Below are 10701 nucleotides of genomic sequence, written 5' to 3'. Positions count from 1 at the left end.
AAGTCCAAAGTCTCATCTGGCACAAGGCAAGTCCTTTCCACCTATGAGCCTGTAAAATCAAAAGCAAGTTAATTACTTCTTAAATACAATGGGTTTACAGGCATTGGGTGAATGCATCTGTTCCAAATGGGAAAAATTGGCCAAAACAAAGCCCCATCCAAGTCCAAAATCCAATAGAGCAGTCATTAAACCTTAAAGTTCCAAAATGATCTCCTTTGACTCCATGTCTCACAAACAGGTCACACTGATGCAAGAGGGGGCTCCCACAGCCTTGGGCAGCTCCACCTCTGTGGCTTTTCAGGGTACAGCCTCACTACTAGCTGCTTTCACAGACTGGTGTTGAGTGTCTGGCTTTTCCAGGTACACGGTGTAAGCTGTCAGTGAATCTACCATTCTAGGATCTGCAGTATGTTGGCCCTCTTCTCACAGCTCCACTAGGCACTGCCCCAGTGCGGACTCTTTATGGTGGCTCCGACCCCATATTTCCCTTCTGTACTGCTCTAGCAGAGGTTCTCCATCCGTGCTCCACTCCTGCAGCAGACTTCTGTCTGGACATCCAGGCATTTCCATACATCATCTGAAATCTAGGTGGAGGTTCCCAAACCTCAATTCTTGGCTTATGTGCACCCACGGGACCAACACCATGTGGAAGCTGCAAGGCTGAGGGTTTGCACCTTCTGAAGCAACAGCCTGAGCTGTACCTTGGCCCTTTTTAGTCATAACTACGCTGAAGCAGCTGGGACACTGGGAACCATGTTGTGAGGCTACATAGAGCAGGGGGACCCTGGACCTGGCCCACAAAACCGTTTTTCCCTCCTAGACCTCTGGGCCTGTGATGGGAGGGGCTGCCATGAAGGTCTCTGACATGCCTTGGAGACATTTTCCCCATTGTCTTGGTGATTAACATTTGGCTCCTGGCTATATAAGCAAATTTCTGCAGCCAGCTTGAATTTATCCCCAGAAAATGGGTTTTTCTTCTTTATCACATTGTCAGGCTGAAACATTTCCAAAATTTTATGCTCTGCTTCTTCTTGTATGCTTTGACACTTAGAAATTTATTCTGCCAGATACCCTAAATCATCTCTCTCAAGTTAAAAGTTCCACAGATCTTAGGACAGGGCAAAATGCCACCAGTCTCTTTGCTAAAGCATCACAAGAATAATCTTTACTCCAGCTCCCAAGAAGTTCCTCATCTCTATCTGAGACCACCTCAGTCTGGACTTCATTGTCTGTATTGCTATCAGCATTTTGATTAAAGCCATCCAACAAGTCTCTAGGAAGTACCAAACCTTTCCACATCTTCCTGTCTTCTGAGCCCTTCAAGTCTCTAGGAAGTTCCAAACTTTCCCATACTTTTCTCTCTCCTTCTGAGCCCTCCAAACTTTGCCAATCTCTGTCTGTCACCCAGGTTCAAAGTTGCTTCCACATTTTAGGGTGCACTTATAGCAGCACTGCACTACCTCAGTACCAATTTACTGTATTTGTCCCTTCTCAGGCTGGTAATAAAGACATACCTGAGACTGGGTAATTTATAGAGGAAAGAGGTTTATTTGACTCACAGTTCAGCATGGCTGGGGAGGCCTCAGGCAATTTACAATCATGGCAGAAGGTGAAGGGGAAGAAAGCACCTTCTTCACAAGGCATCAGGAAGGAGAAATGCAAGCAGGGGAAATGCCAGATGCTTATAAAACCATCAGCTCTCATGAGATTCATTCATTGTCACAAGAACAGCATGGAGGACACCACACCCTGATTTAATTACCTCCACCTGGTTATGCCCTTGACACTTGAGGACTATGGGGAATACAATTCAAGGTGAGATTTGGGTGGGAACACAGAGCCAAACCATACCAGATCCCTAAGCTGTCATATTAGACATCTGAGCACCCTGCTGGACAGACCACATGTGAAGGATATGAGTCCTCATAGTGATGGAGAGTGACACTCCTGGGCACAGCTTTCCAGCTGTTTCTGCCAAGGCACCTGAGATGTGAGTTAAGTCATTTTTGAGCCCCCAGACTAACTTAACTGCCAGCTGAATACTACTAAGTAACCCAGTTTGATGCCATATAGGACAGAAAACTCATCTAGCTAAACTGGAACTGAATTTCTTGCCTTTAGGTCCTGAACATAATACAGTGATTATTGTTTTAGACTACCAAGTTTGGTGTGCTTTGTAATGCAGTAAATAACCAGAACAGATTCTAGTTCTACTCATGGGCTTAGACTGTCATGTTTGCTTTTCTTTCCTAAACAACTGCAGAAAGAATAAAACAACTATAAACAAAGCAAATGATCAGGTCTTCTGCCAATTTACCGAGGGAAAGAAAAGTTTGCAGCTGGCAATGAAATGTCAGATCCTCAATGCTTGTATATGCCTTGGCCCAATAGAGTATCCTGAAATGAAAGCAGTTAGAAAATCCAACAAGTATTAAATAAAGGTGCTGACAGAGGCAGCAGAAGACCTCATAATTAGGGATTTCTTTCAGGACGCTGATCGGGGAGCACAACATTTTTCACGACAGGTTTAATATATGCTGAAACAATTTAAACAACCAAATTTATTCTTTTGTTTTATCCCACTTATTGACAATTTGTATGACTTTATTCTTGAGATTAATTCTATGCTGATGGGGGTGGCCCAAATTTTACGATATGTCTATATTTCATTTATGGATGATCTGACAATTACATTGCTTGTAATCAGTAAAACTGAACAAAAGGAATATTTCATATAGAAAGAGTTTAATAATAATTCTTTTACCCATAGTACAATTTTCCTGCGACTGAATACCTGAAATAAAAAGAAATTGAAATACAAATGACAACCAATAAAATGTTGTGTGCATGAATCAGTGATGCTTGCAAGAGACTCTGAAAAGCCAAACATACCTGACAACTAAAGTAAGGCTGTGAAGAGGAAGCTCCTAGAAAAGTGTATGTGAAGTGCAGTCTCTAGAGAAGCTGCTTCTTTTGTGTAGCTACCCCCAAGTGAGTTCACAGCCAAGTGCCTGGTGGTAAATCTGGGGCTGCTTTGAGCAGCAAGACCAAGAGTTGAGAAGGGAAACAGAGCAGACCAAGGACTAACTGAGACCCTCTGGCAACTCTAGGTGTGTCACTATGTTTGAATATTATGACCTTCTGAGACAATGGCTTTTTGTTTCCTTTTCACCTTTCAAATATCTCCCAATTCCTCTTTTGGTCAGTTAGAACTTAGGATCTTACAGGGTATGAGGTTCTGAGAAAATATTTTCTAGCCTTTTTCCAGTTAGCATTACACAGTCCAGGACCATGCCCCATATACAATGTAGGTATTTTGAAGATAGCCAGTTCTTTTCTGGCTGAAACACTTAAGACGTCAGGGGCTTCTCCTCACACCCTTCCTATACAGGAGGTCAATGATAAAAAGTAGAGAAGAAGAGACTAGTTATATTTACAGGTTAAAATATGTTAAGGATAAAATTTACATGTTTATGATGTCTGCTAGCCTCAGTGTTCCATACCACACCTAAATCAAAGATATTAGACTTCACTAATGTTGGTGCAGATTATACTTCCTTACACATTATAACATTTCCTCTCAAGTAAGCACTGCTGTCACATTTCAACCGTAGTCCATAAGATTCAGAGGGATTTTATCTTTAATTTGGAGGTGTCTGTACTAAAGGTAATCTTATATTTTTTCTCATTTAGTGACCTGATCTAAATCTTGCAAATTCTTGAGTTCTTGCTGCATGTAGCACCTATTTCTAGCTAGAAAAATTAGTACTCCAAAATATCACCTTCCCAATATCTAAGACCAGACCATGACAAAGATTATACATATCCTAAAATCTCAGCTTTATCCGATTCTGCGATCACAAGAGGATGATAAGATGAAAGAACATTCAGGATAGAAAAAAATCACAAGAGTTTTTTAGGAAATCAAGGAGAAGGGCAGCCAGGGCCAGTTATAGTTGGACTGAAGAATTGGACACTGGGTGTCAAGTAGAGCTCGTTTCTAATTTTCTCAATTGATTCCCCGAGACCCACTTAAACAGAACCTGACAGAAAAAAGTATAACTTTATGAAAGTGGCTGGAAGTTAAAACTTGTCAAATAAAGAGTGACATTGATTGAGAGAGAAAGGTTATTTTAAGGCTTGTGAAAAATCCCTGGAGGACACCTAGAATTTTGCAAATATAATGTTGTCAAGTCATTTCAGACAGGAATAAAAACATTTCATTTATATATATATTTAAATTTTGACCTTCTAAACCACTCTGAATTGCATTGGTTTACTTGGACACAAAGGGTACTTTTTGGACCTCACTCCACTTCTAAGTAAGAATGTTTGTTGTATTGACTAAGACCTTAGGCGATCCTCCACTTTTCTGCCCATGGGATGAGACTTTTTCTATCTCCAATTTTTCTCCTATAGGATGTAGGATTTTCACAATATCTATTCTACTCTATCTTCAGAGAGAATGTAAATCTTCTTAAAAGAACTAGAGCGATCATTTAAAGCTTTGCATTTAGTTACACAGTGATTCAAATACAGACAGTAACTTCCTTATCAGTGATCCTTAATTTTGACTTACAGATTTTGGGTCTATAGGAGACATTTTTGTGTCTGTGTTCAGGCAGTCCCAGATTTCTCTGATGAGACTGATGGAAAAGGCATTGACTTGCATCAATTGTGATGATAGGTTTTATGACTGGACTGAGATCAGAAATTCATTTTACAGACCACTGAACAATTACTAAATGCCTCCTCACCTCAGTTTCCAACCATTCACCAATAATTTTAGTCCTGGGGTGGATTTTATGAATACTGGTCAAATGCTACAAGAGTGGAAATTCAAATTATTTGAAAAAGAAGGATGATGATTTTGCTTCGACATGTGACCTTACTGTCCTCTGGATTTCCTTTTCAATTTGTTTGTTTTACATTTTATTTGTAATCCATAAAAAACAACTAATTTCACATTAACACTCTTACTACCATTTTAAATGAAGGAATTTATAATGGATTTAACTAAAATTCAAATATAGATTAATTTACCATAAATTTTATTTTCTCCACTCTGATATTCCCATTTCTTATATGTTTAAACTATAAAAAAGCAAAACATCCTCCACAGCTAGCATTTAATAGAGACTTTAAATGTAATATGTGTTTCAAATAATTGTAGAGATATTTAAAATTATTCCATATAAATTTTTACCTTCTTTGTGAATCACAACATGACCAACAGCTAAATTTGAATTATAAAATATGTTGACAAATTAGTGATGATAGTCTAAATTGCCTCCTAAATTTCAGTGATTTAGAAAGCAAGAAAGTTATTTGTGTGTGTGTATGTGCATGTGTGTGTGTCTGTGTGTGTGTGTGCATGTGTGTTGTGTTAACAGTCTAGCATTTTATGCTAGCTTCTCACAGTTGTTCAGCATGCCAGACTGCCATAAATAACATTTGTTTCTCAAGATGCTGATAAGTTCAATCAACTGGAAGGGGTAGAAAGTATGAAGGGATCTATTGAAAAGAGTATAGAGAAATGTTAGAAGAAAGAAAAGAGTTAAGAACAAGATAATTCATGAATGGAAAAATATGTATGTCAGAAGGTTCCCTGTTAGGACCTTTGATTTCAAATGACAGAAACCTAACTCAGAATGGCTAAGAGAAGAATGGGAGTGTATTAGCTTATGGATTTAAAATGCCCTGGGAAAGACCAGGTTCAGAGTGGCCAAAAACATAGGCTCAATGGGCATCATGCACCCTCACTTTCTGCCCTGAGTTCTGCTTTTCTCCACATTGGCTTCACTCTTAGTAGGCTCTCTACTTGTTGTTGCCTCCATCATTGCTGGGGCAACATCCTCACAGTGTGAAGAATGACATAAAAGAGAACATATATCTTATTATTATTTTAAAAATCTTACCATTTAGTGTCTCTAGCTCTGAATAACCAGATCTATACCACATCTTCATCTCTGCAGTCAGGGGCTATATTAATATTTTAATTCTATCAAAACTACTTAAAAAGAGACTGATACAGGGAAGTTTTCAAGAAATTGAAATTCACTTACCTTATGAAAACATCTTTCATGCAGTCATAATCATCAAATATTCACTAAATATGAGGAAAAACTCATATGTCAAGTAACAGATTAACTCTTTAATGTGGAAGTTTTCCTATTGAGTTTTTTTTAGTCAACATAGTGGTTTTTAAATTATGGATTCACTTATCCTTAGTCATGATTAATCACCTCTTTATGTTTGAAGAACATCCTACAATCTAGATTTTGATGTGAAATTATCTAATTTTCAAGACATGGCCTAGGCCACAGCAAAACACCTGTAAGAGTTGATTTTGCCCCCTTAGACTACCATTATGCTATGTATCCCCTAAATTCATCAAGAAAATTAGTTAGAAATTTTTCCTAAAATAGAAGGTGTTGAAGGCTGGTAGTTCTGGGTAACAGATATGAAGATTACTCAAACTGGAGGAAAATGAGATAGTTTCTCAAAGATGTGGAGTGGTACCAACCTTGTCATCAGTATATTAAAGGCTGAAGAGCTTGGATGGGATTAGGTGGGGAATACCAATGACTATTTAGACCTGAGAACTGAAATCTTGGGATGTTGGCAAAAATTTATGTAGCAAGCTTTCAGCACAGGTTCTGGAGACTTCTCCCTACTGAATAAAAGTTAACTGCACCTGTATAGTGGTGTGGCCAAGGAGCCTTAGCAAAAGCAACAGCTATTAACCGAGAGCCAGCAGCTGCCATTTTTCATGGGCTATGACAATTACAGCTTTCTAGTAAAACTCCAGGGAAGGACAGAAAAACCAAGAAAAATAATTAATACAGTATTGGACCTAATGATAATATTGGTAACTAAAGAATTTGAGCCAAACTTTTCTTTATATGACATTTTTTATCTTAGATATGTCATGGAACATTCATTCTTATTACATTGGCACAGATCAGACATCTGAGGATGGCATACTGATAGATCAGGTACCACTCCAGTGCTCAGTGCTAACAGCACCAGGCAAGGAACAACACACAAATGACTGAAAAGGATAGAACAGATGAAAGTGTGAAATGAAATACAAATCACAGGAATAATGAGATAGACAATGTTTTTAATAGTTCCAAACAAACTAAATAAGTGATCCCTGAAGTTTAGGAAGTCATGACAATGTTAATAGCAGGAAAAAAATTAACAGTAAGAAGATTATCCATTATGTGGCCCTAAAACAATCCATTTAGTGTAGACTGCCTAAGATGAGTGACATCCCCAAGAGACATACTGGCCTCTTCTACTAATGAGGAGCTTTATTCTACTTTGTTTGGAAAGGCATGTTATTTCATTTCTCTGCAATTAGTCAGGGCCAAGTTGCTATAAACACACTCAAATCACCATTGCACACTAGTTAATGACACCTCTGCCTGACACAGGCCTGCCTCCCAGACCTTACACACCTTCTATATCAGAAAGCAAAAGAAAATCGTTAGAGTTAATTTTTTCACCTGCTTTAAACCCCCACTAAGTGATAAATGCCATGTTCACAGGAGAAAAGATTGGGGTGGGCATGAGGGTGGGAAATGTGTTGCCTCAGTAATTGTCTAGTTTTAAGCCATTCACAAAGAACATATAGGGAGTTTTATTTTTTTTCCCTCTCTCATTTGTTTCTCTCTTTCTCATTCACAACAAATAAAATTTCATCAACATTAGTGCTTTCTGATTATAGGTAAGAAAAGAAAACACAGACTATAAATTTTATACTTGGAAGGGCATACTTATAACTTCATAAAATGACATAATAGTGAAAAGATATGCCAATATGTAGAACATTCTAGAATAAAATACACACATAGAAATAGATAAAAATATGTGTCTTTTTGAAATATCCTTATTAATTTTTCAAAACGGGAATAAGAAATATGTATAATATTTAAATAAAACTATTATGTAGAAATCAAATTACATTAAAATAATCATACTATATTTTATATTTACTTGTGTTATAAATTAATTTAAATAAGTTATGATTAAATCACTTCCATTGTAGGTAATATCAATCTATGTTTTTTGAAATTAAGGTTCATTTAGAGCTATAAATTAGGAAATATAATCCAGCTATTTAAGGAATATAGAAATCAATGTGTGATATATGTGATTTTGTACTCATGAAGAAATATGTGTTTTTAACATAAAGGTCTCAATAGTTATGTTGATATAAAATATTGTTTATTTTTTAAATTAAAATGAAAAATGCCATCTTCTATCTTCAAACGTGTTAACATTTTATTTGTTGGAAAACTGAATGTTGCCTTTCATTTATCTTCCTGGACAATGATCATGACTGTTGACATCTGCCAGCTGTACCAGTACAGTTATGTGATGCTCTCATTTTCCTACCTGGCAAAACTGCCATTGTTTCTCAGCATGGATTTGTGGAATTAGTGAAAGAATTTAGGATAGAGCCTATATCTGGCATATTTAGGGAAAAAAGACTTATGCATAGTTTCAATTCTGAATCTTGACTGAACAAGGGATCAGATGTGAAGTAACAGGTCAGGTTGATTTGAAAATTACATTTTGGAATTTTTTTTTTTTTTTTAGTTATTAGAGAAAACACATTTTGTCTTACATATTTTTTAAAAACCAACCTTTTCAATATCACTTTACATTACTTGCTTTTTAATTTTTTCTTTGGTAGTCCAGTCAAAAGAGTTGAGTTTTCAAGCCAATAAAAAATGTAAAACATCATAGTTTGTATGTATTAGTGGACTGGTTTTTTTTTTTTTTTTTACTACATCCAGACTTAAACTACTGCCATCTTGAGGAAGGAAAACCAGCTGTGTTGTTAAATTGCTGCCCGGCTTTGTCCTTTGTGAAGAAGAACATGACTATGAGCAGCCAAGCACCACTGTGACTTAAGTGCACTCGGAGATCATCTAAACTTGGCTTAATCTTTTCTCTATTTTCCACAGTCTGTTTAATAATCATCATTACCACTGACATTCATACTTTCCTTCCTTTTTGTTAGGGCTTGATCTGACCTCCCTAAAACCAGTGCTGACCATTATAGTACCATCAGTAAGAGCTCCCACCTGGCTGTTTAAGGGATTAACTATCTGTGCTGCACTTTGAAGAGGGATTAGTTTAAGAACAATAAAGGAAAGAAGGAAACAATAATCTTTTGCCTGACAGAGCAGTCTAAGAAGGCTGAGTTACTTTAATGAGCTTCTGAAGAAATCTCTCACCAACTTTTAAACACGTATTAATCTGTTCTGGAAATACTATAGAATGTATGTATTTGTATTCCATGCCATTTTCTAATCTTGATGGAATTTGAGTTAGTCTGTTTTGCTAAGATAACAATGTGCCAGGTAGAAAACAAATTCCAGTTTATCAAGGAGATATTTATTAGTAAGATTTATTGTAAGGGAATAGAGGGACTATAATAAGGGATGGAGGACAGCTGCCATAGGGAGAACTCTCTAGACACAAGATCTGCAAGAGTCTGAAGCGTTAGGGAAAACAAAATTATTTTATAAAGAGGAGTAAACAAGACTAAAAAGAATGGGGCATGAGGAAAAGAGGTAGAAAGGTAGAGTGATATGATAATAGATCATAGAATGCTTTACTCTTCCAGAAAGCTCCTAGAACTGACAAAATAATTCAGCAAAGTTTATTGATACAAAATTAATGTACACAAATCAGTAGCTCTTCTATATACCAACAGCAACCAAGCTGAGAATCAAATCAAGAACTCAACTCCTTTTACAATAGCTGCAAAAAAATAAAATACTTAGGCATATACCTAACAAAGGAGGTGAATGACCTCTACAAGGAAATTAAAAAACACTGCTGAAAGGAGTCATATATGACACAAACAAATGGATACACATCCCATGCTCATGGATTGGTAGAATCAATATTGTGAAAATAACCATTCTGCCAAAATCAATCTACAAATTCAATACAATTCCCATGAAAATACCACCATCATTCTTCACAGAACTAGAAAAGACAATCCTAAAATTCATATGGAACCAAAAAAGAGCCTGCATAAGCCAAAGCAAGGCTAAGCAAAAAAATAAAAAATAAAAATCTGGAGACATCACATTACCAGATATCAAACTATACTATGAGGCCACAGTCACCAAAACAGCATGATACTGGTATAAAAATAGGCACATAGACCAATGGAACAGAATAGAGAACTCAGAATAAACCCAAATATTTACAGCCAACTAATCTTCAACAAAGCGAACAAAAACATAAAGTTGGGAAAGGATACCCTATTCAACAAATGGTGCTGGGATAATTGGCAAACCACATGTAGGAGAATGAAACTGGATCCTCATCTCTTACCTTATACAAAAATCTACTCATGATGGATCAAGGACTTAAATCTATGACCTGAAACTATAAAAGTTCTAGAAGATAATATTGGAAAAACCCTTCTAGATATTGGCTTAGGTAAGGATTTCATGACCAAGAATCCAAAAGCAAATGCAATCTCAACAAAGATAAATAGCTGGGACTTAATTAAACTAAAGAGCTTTTGCCCAGCAAAAGAAACAGTCAGCAGAGTAAAGAGACAACCCACAGAGTGGGAGAAAATCTTCACAATTGATACATCTGACAAAGGACTAATATACAGAATGTACAATGAATACATTTTTAAAAGATACTATAACTGTA

The sequence above is a fragment of the Pan troglodytes genome, chromosome 14 (genome assembly GCF_028858775.2).
Source record: "Pan troglodytes isolate AG18354 chromosome 14, NHGRI_mPanTro3-v2.0_pri, whole genome shotgun sequence".
NCBI classification, from domain to species: Eukaryota; Metazoa; Chordata; class Mammalia; order Primates; family Hominidae; genus Pan; species Pan troglodytes.
Note: the sequence above shows the minus strand (reverse complement) of the source record.